The following is a 16,470-nucleotide window of genomic DNA, read 5'->3' as shown; positions in this document are numbered from 1 at the left end:
GACACACAAACACACGCACAACACACACTTGGGCATAATCAGTCCCCCCCCTTCCTCATGCTCCTCATCCTATTTGGCTTGTGCAGAATTTTAATCATTCCTCTGGCTTCTGCTATATAAACTTTTAATAGGTAGCTGCTTCCCTTAAGAAAGGCTGCCTTCGTCAGAGAGAGCGGTGGAAATGAGCTGGCAAATTAGACAAACGGCACCACCTCCGCATCTGCTCTGCTATAGCTTCTGAGTGGTAGGTATGTCACAGAGGATAAGAGAGTCTGCTAAAAGCTTTAAATGTAAATGTACATAAAGTACAGATTGGGTCAAAGGAACAAGCAGAGAGACAGGAAGAAAAAGAGGAACAGGAACGAAGGTATAGAGGAAAAGGATAATTCTCCACTTGGCATGGCATCGTATATCCTTATGTCCACACTGGAGACAAGATAAATTCCATAACATTTCCTGTACTTAGCAATGACTGCGATTCTGCTTGTGTCTCTCCTCACCTCATCATCACAGCTACATCTAGACTTTCCCAGTGCAGGACAGGAACTGTGGCGGTAATGGTTTCTTTATACAATCACTTTGCAAGATAAACTTTCCTAGATAAGCGCAGACAGCGCAGGATAGATTTCAACAACTAAGTGAGGAAAAGTTGCTGTTCGGCAGATTGTATTTACATCTGGGATTATCCTAGCTTATTAATGTTGATTTTTGAAAGCTCAATAAAAAAAATGTATCCTGTGACTGGTCCCTTTGTTCCATTTCACAGAGGGCTTATCATGCAATACATCTTTTGGGTACATTTTGAAGAGGATGAAACGGAAGCCATTCAATCTTTGTTGAACAGGAACAAAGGTCTAACCTCATCCACTATGTCTACAAGGACTACAATACTGAAATATTTGCCTAATGACAGATAGTACATTTTTCTAATTTCATAATAAATTCAGTTTTAAGAAACTTGCACTGTAGTACACTTTCTGTAGCATTTGCATGAAAATACATTATTAAGAAGTTACTCCGGAAACATTTGCTATTAATGCCTGTATGGCCATTTCCTGAATGTTGTGTCTTTCCCAGGGGGAATCATCTTTATAGGTGCTTAATGATACCCATCATGTATACCCATAAAATAAAACGTGGACAAAAATAGTCAGAGGAATATATAACATTACACATCATGAATAAATATTAAAATATTTTTATTGTGGCTCAGTGCTGAAAGCAATTTTTATACAGTAATATAATATAAAGGAGAGGTCCTTGATTATTACACCAGCACAATGGAAGGATTATGAATGAAAGAAACTCATGCTATAACAGCTTAGTTAAAATAACCTCTTATTTAGATTAAGGTCAACGAAATATAATGGCTATTACCCAAAATAATCTCATAATATGAATTTATAATGTTTCAGTTTCCCCAAACATCATTATATATTTTAGAAGTAAAACACACACACACAGCAGCCACGTCTGCCCCTGTGTGAGACAACAATTGGTCCAACAGGCACTTATTAAGCTCTCTGTTAGGGCTTGAATAAATGGATACAACGGTCAGCAGGACACCTCATCAAGTCGTATACAGAGAATATTATGGCATTTAGCTGCATGTAACCACATTTAAAGGACCAAAAGTGTTGGAGTGTAATATTTTGTTTTGGATAAGAGAGGGGAATTATGTCATGAATGAATTAAAAGAAAACAACTGGCAATCAGGAACTGATTTTAAGAGTCAATATTTGTCGGACAGGTAATCTCCACACAATATTGATCCTGCTCAATCCATTCTGTCTTTGGAGTAATCTGCCTCCTATCATCTCTCTCTCTCTCTCTCTATCTCTCTCTTTCTCTCTCCCTCCTCTACGCTCCATGTGGATGGGCCTCTTATGTGGATCAAATATTCTACATATCAAGTGGTCTCAATGGCCAAGAGCTGTTCACAGGCCTCTACAGCCCGAGTAGAGGATCAGTGCACACTCTGCACCAAAAAAGGCCAGTATTTATGTTGCGCTGAGCATTTTGGTGAGAACACAGAAATAGAATCCAGACAGACAGATACATTATATAGAGATAAACTGACAGATAAGACATTATTCTACTAAGCAAGGGACATCTGATATACATTTAGTAACTAATTTAAATGTTGAAACCACTACTAAATCAGAAATGTGTGGTTGTCTCAAATTGATCATCATCTTTTTAGAGAATCTGAAACATCGTTTCTGTGGTAAAAAAAAAAAAAGATGGTTAACAATATGGAATGAGCATTTCCTGAACAAAAGTTACAAAATGCTTTATAGCATAAAACTACTTAAACAGGAAACTAACCAAAAATCTAAAGAAGGAGTTAAACATGGCAAATAATTCAAAAAGAAGATAAAAACAAAGACCTGATGAAAAAAATAAAATAACATGAAAATAATAGGATTAGCATCCCTTTACAAGTATGATTTTGAAACATCTGACAATAATTTTGCTAAAAGGATCTCCTCAGGCAGATCATAGCCTTAGGCCCCCCCCTCAGCAAAGCCCCGGGCAACCCCGTTCACCAGCTTGGACTGGGGGGACAGCTAAGATGCCCCGATGTAGGTTCATAAGGACTTAAACACTCAGCTTATTGATTAAGACAGATGTCAAGAAAGTAGTAAACTCCTTCATACTGTGACTAGGTTTAAGAAACAATGTTTTGGTCTTTTGCCAGGCATCCTCCATACATCAAAGCAAGAGTGAGCCTCAAGCAGCAGCTTTCAAAACTAAGACCACTGATGGCTCTTGAAATGCTGCTGAGTGGCCATATGGGTGTATGCTATATTAACACATTTTTAATTCTATTTGTCTGGTGGTTTAAAAGTAAATATTGCTCGTGTTCAATACTAAAAAAAACTGGACTGGCAGACTAGGGCGCTAAAGTGCTACCATGGAAATTCCCAGCAAGCACCACTGCTAGTATAGTCCAGTGATGGATACACATTATCAAACAAAGGATGTATGTGCTTTGCTACCTGAAAGGCTCTCTCTCTCTTTACCCTCTGTGTAAGTGTGTGTGTATTTTTTTAGAGGATGCTATTCCAGTAACATCTAGCAGTGCGGTAATAATTCCTTTGATTAGGGCAACAGGTAAGAGGCTGGTAATCTCACCCCTGCCTGCATGAGGATTTAAATGGTGTAAACAGTGGTAGCTCTACCGTCATCACTCAACCAATGACAGCTCAACAGGGGAAACACACAGGGGTGCTGATTAAAAGGACAGCACTGTTAACACAGCCAACTACACACATAAATGTACCTAAGCACACACACACACACACACACTCCCACCGGTATCACAAGATGGGATATGGCAGGGGAAGTGACATTATCCATGATCCCTGGAATAGCCTCATCTAAAAATAGCGCACCTGCACACAGAAACTCACATTACTGTGAAGATGTTTGTATCCAGTCTGAGCCGGTGACTCTCTAAAGTAACAGCAAACGCTTGTTTAATAAAGGTCTTACAGTATACTATGTTAAAATAAAAAGGGTCCTATTAAAAGTGGAGATAAAGTAATGTATGAAGCTGTGAAATATGAGTTAGGAAAAGCAGTCTGACAGGCAAAAGTGCAATACAAAGATAAATTGGAGGGACAAATGTAATTAAATTAGTTTTATTGTAGGTGAATGGTTGTTCGGTCAGTGACACCTGTTGAGAAGTCCGTCACCCTTTTCCCTCAGCCTTTTATCGTCGAGGAGATCAGACATTAACTTCTTAAACTAGTCCGATTACAGCTGCGCTTTTAATTGCATAACTCCAGAGAAACTCTTTCAAAGACTCAGTGCAATTGGGGTCAATGACGCCATGTGTTTCTGGATTCTTGACTTGCTGCAGGACAGGAAGCAAGTGGTTAAAATGAATGAATGTTTTCCTAAACCACTTGGCTCCACGGGGTTGCTTCTATTCTCCACTACTTTATTCCTCGTACACCAATGATTGTAGTACTCGTGATGACTCAGTTAAATTATTTAAATTTGCTGATGATACCACATTGCTCGGGTTAGTAATGTGAGCAGATGAATCAGCATATAGGAAAGAGGTGTCTAACCATGTGAGCTGGTGCAGTTATCATACCCTTCCAGCTTTACTTTAGAAAAACTAAAGAGATGATCATAGATTTCAGGAGAGGTGAGGGACACCGCCTCTTGTAATTGGCAGGAAACAAGTTGAAAATGTGAAAGAGTTTACATTTCTGGGCACTATAATCTCAGCAAACCTTAAATGGGAACGTTGAGAAAATAGTTAAGTTGTCTCATCAAAGATTATATTTTTTGCGGAAGCTCACAAGATATGGTGTTTCAAGGAAAGCTACAGTCCAGTTTTACACATTTGTTGTAAAAAGTGTGCTAATTTTCTCTATCATAGTTTGGTTTGGTAGTTTGACTACTGCTGAGACAAAAGCATGAGAGAAAATAGTTAAGACTAAGACTAAAATTACTGGCCACTCCCTCCCATCTCTACAGTTTATAAAGTTCAACTTCACCAAATGTCTCTGAATGTTAGAGATGATTCTCGCCGAGCAGCTTCCTTCTCTGAGGAAATGCCCTCTGGAGAAGGTGTAGACACCTTTGTTTGAGTGAGCGGTTCAAGAGAAGTACATTCACTGAGGCTATTTGACTCTAAACCTCCAGCACTTTAAAGTGCATTTTGTTTTTGGTTTATTAATTTTATGATCATTTATGGTGTTTTGCATATAACAATTTATGGTATTTTGCATATTTTAACTCACTTGCAATGAAATGAAACGCAAACCTCTGTCACTTTAAGGTATATTGTTAGCTTATCTTTTATATTCATGATACCTTCCATAACATAATAATGAGTAGAACTGTTATTGCTAGTTTAGATGTGAAGAGAATGACTGGGTAGATCAAGAGCTAACAGCATATGTCCCCACTTCAGGAGACCGACCGAACCCGTAGCCTGTCATACAGCTCTCAGTGGGACTCACTGTTGGCTGCTTTGCTGCCATGTACAGCACCTGTCAGGATATTAAGGCGATAACTTTCCTTTTCGTCCCCGATGGCAGCTATCTTCCTCTTCTATATTACTCTCCTGAGAGTCGATGTGAAGGGACATCAAACAACACCAACTCTCTAACTGGAGAGTGACTCTGAGAAAACCCAGCCCCCTGTTTATCATGCAGCTGCGTCCCATAGGGTGACAGGGTCTCTGAGAAGGTTGAAGTGGGGGTCACCAGATTGAAAAGTGCTGATTCTGTGGCCAGAAATCTGCAGCAGTGAGACCTATAGATAGGAGGGATGTATTCTAACGCTACAACTTCATTTCAAAGCACGATTCTGTTAGAGAGACTGATTAAATTACATGAATGAAATTGGTTGTTTTATAATGTAGTACAACTTCATACTAAGAACTACTTATCACTGTGGTACTGTATGACTTAAACCGTACAGCTCTACATGACTTTCACTGCCAGCCTTTTGTGGATAGGGTTAACAGTTATGCAAATTTCCAACCTAATTTTGTTTCACCTTTGCATAATCTGCAGCTGCCAAAAGACGCCACATTTTTTAGACTGTAGCTTTTCAGACAAAGATTTACTGATTTTGCACACAATTTGGAAAAATAGGTCATTTTATCTGCTGTGAACTGTTAACATTGACACCCAATTTTTAAATAATTTAATTTTTAGTGTAAATTTTAAAATGAACATCAGGAATTTAGAACTTCCAAATGAATGAACCCTGTTTTCCATACTGTTTATGGTCAGCATATTTCAACAATAGCCATTTAATATCTTAACATTCAGTAATTATCTCTCTACATTGTAGTTTTCATTGTTAGTGAGGGGGGCCTGCCATTCCCACCCTGGATTCAAACTGCCTTCACACATGAGGGATTCACAGGAAACAGTGAAGCATGTAATCCAGCATTACTATTTGTAATTTTATCTCATTGATAATAGCCTCACTGTTTGTACTTTTCACTTCCAAAGGCTGTATCAGAGCTTATGCCACTACTAATGCAAATCGAACATTTCCTGCCACCGCTAGTTCCCATTATAAGCGTTCAACTGGTGAAACACAGGAGGGGTTTTTATTGTAGGGCAGTCACAGGAAATGCAATGTTTTTGTCACTGGAGTTAGAACTGAGCGTGACCATCAAAAATGCATCTACAAAACAATCTTATTCAGAGTTACAGAAAGTGCTAAGTTTCAACTTAATACATAGAAAATTTAGGGGTTTTTTTGGTGGAAGTGTACCAATATTTTAATTATTTTTGTATTTTTTTAGAATGTGAATGTGCCGGATGAAGAAATAGATGAATACATTTATAAACACCTGAGAATAAAAAAAACTACAAACCAACTATAAGACCAGCATTGGCTTGAATGGGATGAATGACTTGAAACATCGTTCTTTCTTACTGTCTTCTCACTAGAACGTGGGTGAAATTGAAATGGGAGGTAAAGACAAAAGGAGAGGCGTCCTGGGAGAAGCAGAGAATGATGGAGGAAGAGAGAAAGGCGGTCGGATAAAGAAAGAGATGCACACACACTGAACCGTTTCACATACACTTTGACTTTTCAATTTTTTCTTTTCTGTGTGATGCTGTCAAGAAGCCAGCTCCCTGAGGGCCAGAGAGAGAGAAAGACAGTCAGAGAGAGTAAAATCCAGGCATAGACAAAAAGGTGAGAGGTAAGAGTTTCATACCTAAGTGAGTCAGAGAGAACATCACTTCTCGTGCTTTGGAGAATGATAGACGACTGTCTTTAACGAGGACAAAATTAGGTCTGGGTCTCTCTGAACACACACACATCACACACACGGAGAGCAGTTCTTCCTTCCATGTTCTTTACCAACTATGATAGGAAGCCAGCCAACCTCAGCTAATACTGATAGCTATTATACATTTTTACTGGTTTGACGTGGAACGCTATATAGATGAAGCCGTCGCGAAAGTGCAAGTGCAAATCTGAAAACTTGCAGCACTTCACTTTTACTTTATCCTTTTTTAGACATGGAATCTGTTGCTGGATTTATCTGTTGAAAAGAAAGCTTAGGGATGTAGATCAGGCTGTCAAACATTCGTCTTCATTACATAAATGTTCAATTTGTCTCTGTTCAAACAAGATAGGACCATTATGGAGCGCGGCACTAAGCGTTGCAGCAATTATATCCATTATCAATTAATTTGCTGATTATTTTCTCAATCAATTGATGAAACATTGGTCTGTATAACATCAGAAAAATCAGAAATCTGAAAAATTATTTCTTTTTTTTTTGTCCAGAACCATAGCATATTCAGTTTACCAAAGTGTACGAGGAAAACCAGTAAAATAAAATAAAATTAAAGAAGATGAGACAAGTGAATATTTGGCATTTTTGCTTGAAAAATTACTTAAACAGTTAATCAATCATCAAAATAGTGTCTGATTCATCTTCTGTCATTTGACTAATCAAGTAATTGTTTCAGCTCTAGTGGCATGCAAGTTATAGAGGTCATATCCCAGTTTAATATTTGCTTTTTTGTGGTCTATTTGCATGTTTTCATGGTCTAAAAGCACCTCGTTACAGCGGTACAAGCCACAGATGCAGCCCTTCTGTCTCACTCAGCCTGAAACAGGCTGTTTTGTGTCTGCTTAATGCCCCTCTCTTCTGATTGGCTAACTGTTTTCTGAGTGACGCATGCCCAGGCCAACCACAGGTAACGAACTGTAGCATACAGAGAACGGAGAAGAGGAGATAAACCAACATGACCATAAATGACAGCAAAACGCAGTAGAGACTCTCACACTGAGCTGAAATGAAGTTAGTACACATAAATTAGTCAAATAACAAAAATAAACATATTTTGTTTCTTTCAGGAGGGGTGGGGGGGAGACACTGAGCATAAAGTTGTGACATCACAACCTTACAGAAGTCCAAACAGCTCATTTAAAGGCACAGTTTCTGTATTCGGGGTGTGTGCATTTCTCTGTGGACTGAGTGTTTTGATACTTTCACAGTATATATATATATATATATATATATATATATATATATATATATATAGCATCTAGACCTGCTTTATAATCAAAAAAGAAATGGAAATCTCCCTTTCTACAATATGTCCCCTTTAAGTTATGTAAAATATTAATCTCTCAAAGGCTCTATCAGTGATGGATTTTAAAACATTTTTGCTTTTGAAAGATTAATAAATGACCTGTGCGAGGTATTCTTATCCCCACATCTTATTACTATATAGTTCATCTTTTATTAGATAAAATATACAAGGAATATGACTCTGGTTTCTAGTGGCTCTCGATGTACTTAAACACAACAGTGTTCAGGAGATACACATAAACATACAGCAAAAGCAAAGACAACAAAGCTGAGGAGATACATAAACATAAATATATGACTATTATGTAAAGGAAGTAGGAAAAAAATATAAATACATATAGCAACAACAAATGTCATATATACATACAATGTCTATATACAGGTGACACAGTTTCTGTATATTTTAAACAATCTAATAAACACAATGCAGCTTGGAAAAACTGTATATACAAAATATGTGATATATAAAGTATAATTTCCCATTTTTCCTCAGGCAGTACAACGGTGTCATTTAGGAAAAAAAAAATGTCTCCCAACATCTGCCAAAGTAACATTTACAACACTCGTCTCATGATGTGCTTTGATTGAGACACTTGTCTAAACTTTACATTACTTCCACAGTTTGTTATGATAGCCATCTAATGGATTTATGTGCTAAGCCCAGAGGTTTGTTTAAATGACATGAGAGAATTGGCTGATGAAAAATGTCCGAGGGCCTTCTCAAATATCTGTCACTGGTCAGAAATCCATCAGAGGGAATTGTTTTCCTGTTATACCGAGTGTTTATACTCAGCCTAAAATTTGTTTATTTCCCTCAGTCCTTCAGGGAGCGTTTTTTTATTTTATTTTATGAGTTGTAAAGTCCTAAGAACACTCGACAAAAATGTTGTTAAAATCCACTTTGTCTTTTAATGCACAAAACAATTAAAGACATAAATTAGGCCTGAGTTAAATACTTCGTGCTGTTCCACTCTGTATCTGCATAAAACCAGACATCCCCTCGCAGCCATTAGATTATGCAAGTCAATAATAAAATAGACAATTGTGCTGTGCTCTGTATTTTGTGTTTCAACTTAGCTGAGCAGGAGAAGTGATAAGCTTAGCTGCTAAATGTTACATAATTGCTAAGACTTGTTATCTCATACAGTAGTGGGCTGATTAAAGATGCTCTTCTAGCACATACTGTACACACACACACACACACACACACACACACAACAGCAGCGTTTCACTCTCTCTTTTTCCAGACAGACAAGAGCAGAGCTGTAGAAAGAGGAAGAAGCAACATTCCTGCTGTTTATCTAGTCATCTGATCTGGCCAACGAGTCATGTGTTGGAGCCGTGTTTGAGGCTCGGCAGCATGCTTTAGGCTAACCCTAGCCTAATGTATTCTGCTGTGTTTTCAGCTTCTCGGCTTATTATTCCTTCACTCTGCTCTCTAGCTCCGTGTAAATAAGCGAGGTCCTCTCTAAAACACGTTAAGTTTGTTGGTCAGATAACTTAGCGACATTTTACTTTGAGTTCCTCTGTATCAGCAGTATGTAAACATTTAATAAATATAACACACTATGATGGAGTCATAAGCTGACATAAATGTTTATTAATGTACTTGTCAACAACTTTAACTCTTCCTGTGGGGACCCATAGGTGGTTGCTGGTGTATAAACAGATAATGAATGACAATTTAGCAATACACAGTAGTTGTAATTATAAAAAAATATGTCTTTATAGGAGAAGTTACAACTGTTAATAAATACTCTTAAACCATTTATAAACTGATAAAGTGTTAGCGGCAACTTCACATTTGACCATTTGCAGCTTACTCGTTTGAGGTTGCTGGGAAAATTGCTTATGATTATTGATTATTATGAATGAAAATGATTACTTTCACCTCATCTACTGATTATTTCCTCGATTAATCAATGAATCATTTTATCTACAAAACAATGGAAGAGATGTGGAAATTATGAAGGACATTTTTTACTTTTTTCACATTACTTGTTTTATCTGAGCAACAGTCCAAAACATAAAGATATTCAGTTCACATGGGAGAAACTAGAACAAATGTTTGAAATTTTGCTTGAAAAATGATTGAAACAATCAATCGTTTATCAAAAATGTTCATCAAAAAAGTTGATCCGACTAATCATTTATATCAATCAATCATTTCAGATCTATTATATGTATCTGAAAACAGTTTTCTCATCCCACAACCAGCTCTGCAAACCCCCAAAGCACAACCTGCTCTATGCTGGAAATGGCATGTGTAGTGATCAGGATTGATTCGGCTTGCTTGCTTATGTCACACAAACAAATAAATCAGTACACTAATAGACGATATATAAAAATCGATCTATCTTTAAATGTCGCTCCAGCTTTCTTAATTTCCCCCCTCAAATATTGACAGTGTGATAAATGCACTCATTATTTTTGCTGACTTCAATGATCCTCATCAGTGTGTTGTAAAGCTGTATTCTCTCTATTATTGGGCTGGCTGGGTAATAATAGCTATCCAGGAGAGGATGGTACAAAATCAAGTTTTGCATTCTGGAGCGAAGGTCGACAGTTTAATTGGAAGTGCAAATTGCGTTCACATGTATCCCCGTAGTGGATTGAGCCATGGGTAAAGTGAATGTGCACACTGCCGGCGTGTGTGCATTTAACAGGAGAAGGAGGGTGGAAGGAGGGAAGAATCAAAGCGTGCAGGGGTGGCTAATAGCTTTCCTGTTCAATTGCAATGTATTTTTAGAGCCGAACGTGTTGCCGAGCTACAATTATTACCAGTGGAGCGCTGTTTTTACTCCTTGAAGACTCTTTCACACAATCCAGGATGCCCCCGCTGCCTGTGACTGAATGAGCTAAGCTAAAGCTGCCAATTTTTTGTTAAGAAAGAGTAAATATTGACTTGATGACTACAGCTCCCATCTGTTGGTGTGAGAGTAAACGGCTCACTCTCTTTTCCGTCCGCTTTGCTTTCGCTATCCATCTCTCCTCCTCTCTCTGCTGCTGGCTGAGAGTCAGCAGAGAATACCCCTGTCATTATATTCACCCTCCAGCCACACTTACCCTTGTAGTGAAGACACACTCGCTCATCATTGATCTCTCTCTCTCTCATTCTTTAAGCAGAAAACAGTGTGCTCTCATATTAAACTACAACATCTGGACCAATGAGGTTGAGACTAGGTTTTGATTGGCTTTATTGTGTTTGAACAACTGTGGAGTTGAGTAGTTTATCAGTGCAGAGAGCAGAGCTTGAGTTTACTGAGCCTTACAGCAGTGTCACAGGCCTGTAGGACTAGGCATCCACCACGATTAAGTGTTTCATGTAATATATCAGAAAGGTTTCTAAATCAATTCTTGTTAGTGTTTGTAGTGTTCTTACTATATATCACGACTTGTGCAACAGTCTCTGAAGCTGTATTCTTGAGGCTTGACTTGCACAAATGCAATCATAAACGTTAGTGATTCCAAACATCTCCCCTTACTTCACTTTTTATATGACAAAACAAGCTTCTTTAGCACTTTTAGCACTTTTTTAAATATGCAGCTTCTTTGAGGGTGACACCTCCTTTGCCTTGACACAGCCTCAAGTAAGTGACTGTCGCATCCATATTTTCAATGAATATCAATGTCTGACAATGCAGCTGAGGGTAATACAGCGTTTTAGGGCACTGGATCCATGCAAACACTGGCAAATGGAATTGATTTAGGTTATGTTGACTGTGCTGATAGTGCAGCAGTGTTGAAAGGTTAAAGGCTTTTTAATTAAACAATTGATAATTAGCCTGATGTCTTTGATTATTACCTCAAAATTTCCATTGTATGAAAGTGTATTGTATTACATTATTACATAATGTGGTTAGAGGCTGAAGATTTAACATGTTCTGCTGGGAGATATACTGTATATTGTAAGAAGCCACTGTATCACCAGCAAATGCACTTTTTTTCTGCTGTACTAAATACACGTTGGAGTGAACTGAACCACGACCACAAAGCTGAGATATATAAACTATGTCTATTGTGAGTCATTTAATCCTTCGACTATAAAGAGAGGAAGTGTGTTTCCTTCTGTCATATCTTTGCAAACATGCGGCACATTAAGACAAAATGGAAAAACTGCATGTAAGTGTTTAAGTGCTTGCTTCCTCTTATACTGAATCTGTCCTAGGCATGAGGCCCAAAATTCTCTAGTGGGTTTTTAAAAAAATCCCAACAGCAGGGGAACCCAGGATCAAAGCCCTGGTCAGACACAATGACCTGGAAGCATGTAAAGTCATATAAATATGTTGGATATTTATAAACTGAGTGTGTTATAATCCTGTGGTGTGTGGGAATCATAAATTCTAGTGAGGAGGGGAAGACATTATACAAAAAATAGGCTTGGGCTATTAAAGGTGATGACTTAAAATTCATCACTGTGAATATGAGGATTTCTTAAAACTAGGTCACCTATGTAGTAGAAACGTGCAGTTAATTTTGAAATTGGTGCCCTATGACTAGAGGAAACTGAGAAAAAGGCTGTAGATTTTCCATACTGCTCTTAAAGGGGAAACAACCAGAATGCATTGCGCCTGTCCCATCCAATCACCTACTGATGGTGTGTTTACGGAACGCAGGGGGCGAGTACAGCAGCGTTATATCTCTTTACTGAGGCTTATTTTCATTTACAAAGTGTTTTTCCTCATCCAGTCTGAATACATCGTACCAGTGTGCAAGACCCATAACACAAACGGCACGCTGGAGTCAGTTAAGGGGAATCATTGCAAACTTACCGAGTGCTGCACACGAGCCAGAGCTGCCGCTGGACAGTCAAAACACGTCAGGGTCTGCTGTATCCGTTGTGTTTGTTTTGGGAAACGATCACGGATGAGGGGGTGAAAAACCGCAACCTAACACTGTTTCTTTTAGCTATTTTTAATGACGAGGAGCTGGACTCCAGACTGTGCTCAAGCTGGATGCATCCACATAAGTTAACTTACAGGTAACTAAACACAGTCACTGTTCGCTGCTCTGTAATCAGAGTTAAAGTCCGATTTAATAGTCTGTCAGAAAACTAAGTCAGGTTTACGAAAGCACCGCAAAGTTTGTTGAAGTGCAGCATTTTCGGTCTGTCTCCATTCTCTCTGACGATCCTCACTGGTCACAGGTCGATGCTGCTAAGCCTCTCTGGCTGTAGCATATCTCTTTCAGCTACTACTGTAACGTAGCTCCCGTGGTCGCTTTCCTTCTACAACACTCTGTTTTGTTTGATTCCACAGCACTATATCTAGCCTCATAAGTTGTAATAGTAGTGCCACATCTCTGCTCCAACATTATATTGTAAAGCTAGTTGTTTGTTTGTGTCTGTGTTAGGAATCACGGAGAAACTCAGTACTGTGAAGCTGTGGCTGTAACATCGCTGTGGTGGCCGCTTTCTCCTCCACAGTCTGTTGTGTCTGATTACACAGCGCGATATTCAGCTATAGTATTTAGTACTATGGTATTCTGTTTTTCCCTAACGCTAGCGTAACATGGTAGGCAGAGGGTTTTGGGAGACCCACATTTGACCGTCCTTGAAGGCACCACTACAGATAAAGCCTGTAGTTCTTCCTTGCCCCCGACTACGTCACTGTACACGTCAAATGACTGCACTGGTGCCAGAACAACAACAGATTTTGCAGCTGCGCCCCAGAGGCACAAGAGAACGTTAAATACAACTGTTGTTGTTTTATACACTATATCCATAATTCATATCAGTAGAGAAAAATGGCAAAGTGGTCCTTTAAGATCGCAGCGCAGGAATAATTATTTCGGAATTCCTGTTCTACAATGAATGTATAAGCATTCGATTTTTCTAGTGCAGTAATTTGAATATTAATACATACAAAATATATCAGTCCCAGTGGTATCATGCAAGTTTAAGGAATCAGCGGGATAATCTCAGTTAATGCAATATGGCATATTTATGAATGAGAGACAAAACTCAACTGTGTATGATATCTTATGTTAATGTGCGATGCTATACGTTTTAAAAACGCCTTACTTTGCTTTACTCTTCGTCACTATATTGATGTTTTTGCAACCTCATCTTGGGAAAAATAATAATGAACTGAAATGTTTCAGTTCTTGCTGTTTACTTGGAAAATTCAAGCAATTAAACTGGACTCATAATACAATTCCTGAAACAAATACTCTCGTTTTTTAAAAAGCTCAGCTCCTGACAGTATTATAGTAGTGTTTTCCTAGTCTTCATCATCGTACTGTATGTCATATGTTTGATTAATTACATGGCACTTACAATGAGGCAAACATTACTCTGGGATAATGAAAATGTATAGATCTCTCCTTTATAAAAATAAATCTTGAAATATATGAAAATTAAATCAGGCCCAGCCAACAGACAGCCTTCATGCTACACATTACATCATTAATGCAGATTTACATCATTAATGCAGAACATTACACAGAGAGCAATCACCTCTCTGCCCCATTACAGTTTCTAGCTTGGCATGAGGGAGCACACGGCAGCGGCCACGCAATCTGCTTATCAATGAGTGATGTCTGGCTGTGGACCGTCGAACACGGCACATCCGTCTATCTATATGAGAAATACAGTGAAAAATTAGGCCTCTCGCTTACATCATTCAACACAAATCCAATAACATCCAGCTCTCAGTGCTACTCGTTTGCAGTGTTGAACACTATGAAGGAAAAATAGTCTGTATTCCCTAATGAGGTCTCAATGACAGAGTAGCAAAAAGGCTAAATAATAGGGGTGTCATGATTCTCCAAATCCATGATTTCATTTGACTTTTGATGGCTATGCCACTGTTAGACTATTGAGTCTTGAATTGTAAAGATCAACAGATGATTGGTTTTATGCCCTCACAACTGTCATTTACATTTTCCAATTCTTCTTCCAGCAGACCCTAGACTCTTTTAAAACTTCTTTATTTTATTATTTATTATTATTATTATCATTATTATTATTTATGTACAATTTTTTGATTAATTAAGTTTTGCTTTTTTTAAAAAAAATGTTAAAAGTTTGACTTGGTATCTCATAATTTTCACTTCAAAAGTAAAACTTATAATTTATCATCAATATTTTTATTTTTGTAATTCTCAACTTTTCCTTGTTTTCTTTTCAAAGCATTAATGGGCCTCCGTATCTTGAATACACTTCAGTGCCAAGGACGGCCTTACATGATGACATTTACCTGTCATCACTACTACATACATTGCTCCTATGCTACGTGCTAGCTGGGTGGCTACTTTTCGTTCTGCTGATTGCCTCCTGTTGTTGTTACCTGAGGGGGAACACCAAACAGAAAGACCACTAAACGTAAAAAAAACGCTATGTCCCAGATAGCTGGAGGAGCAGGTCGAAGAGCCAGAGGATATGGACAACCAGGACGCTGGTGGCATCTCCTCAGCCAAGGAGATAACGCTGCCTATCAGACCTGAGGTGGCAGCAAGGCAGAAGCAACGAGGATCCCAAACACGTGCAATTAGGCAGGGGCGGAGAGAAAAAAATTCTAGGAGAATCGCAAAAACGCTTGTGATTTTGAAGGTCGAAATCAAACGCTCATTTCGATTTAGAATTGAAATCGTGACACCCCGACTAAATAAGAGTCCAATGGATATCTGTGCAAAATGTTGGATGGCAGGAAAATTGTTATCATTCCTCATCTTTTTTGTTCATTGTTTTTTTGTTTTCCTCTTTGATTTTTTTGTGCATCCAGCACACATTAGAATACACACAGAGACATCTAGGTTACATAACCTGTCAGGTAGACCTACAGGCTGAATGAGGCCATATGTTTCATACACATCATGCAAACACTTTAATCAACTGACTTAATGCAGACTAGGTTATTAATATGCATCGTGAACCGGATGCCGTGGAAAGAAATAACTAATATTATAGAGGCATAGAGGTTTATACTAAACAATCTCTGGGAACAGAGCCTTTTCAACAATTGCTACCAGATGGTTATTAGCCAGCAATGCTGTTAGGCAGAACTTTAACTGGGATTGTATAAAAATAACATGAGAAAAAAAGAAACGTGTATTGCTGCAGTTATCATGGGCAGTGAATAGCCTCAAAACTCACCAGTTCAGCATCAATAACGTTCAGAAGCTCATGTCTTGGCCTGCAGAGACAAAAAAGGATATACAGTAAGAAGGGGAGAGAATTTCATAAATCACAGAGGACTGAATCTGGACTTATTTGGCTGAGGTCTAAACCCTGCTATACAGTAGGAAGGGCAGAGGCTGAGGCCGAAACACACGGAGAGAGACGAGCACATACCACATGCCGCTACGCCACTGCCAAGGAAAACGTAAAATTAATCACACGATCGACAAGCAACTTCACCGCAGTCTTT

At 38.5% G+C, this 16,470-nt stretch overlaps 1 protein-coding gene across 1 annotated transcript in view; it reads right to left on the bottom strand.

Annotated features, from left to right (window-relative positions):
• The window catches only part of LOC121882030 (1-phosphatidylinositol 4,5-bisphosphate phosphodiesterase beta-4-like), a 72,054-nt gene that overhangs the window by 51,946 nt on the left and 3,638 nt on the right, over positions 1–16,470 (bottom strand). The window contains exon 2 of the mRNA XM_042389955.1: positions 16,197–16,236. The gene's annotated coding sequence lies outside the window, so the exon portion shown is untranslated. The remainder of the gene's footprint in view (positions 1–16,196; positions 16,237–16,470) is intronic.

Source organism: Thunnus maccoyii, chromosome 17 (assembly GCF_910596095.1).
Source record: "Thunnus maccoyii chromosome 17, fThuMac1.1, whole genome shotgun sequence".
In the NCBI taxonomy this organism is placed as follows: Eukaryota; Metazoa; Chordata; class Actinopteri; order Scombriformes; family Scombridae; genus Thunnus; species Thunnus maccoyii.
The sequence above is the reverse complement of the archived record's forward strand: the minus strand, read 5'-3'. Positions and strand labels throughout refer to the sequence as shown.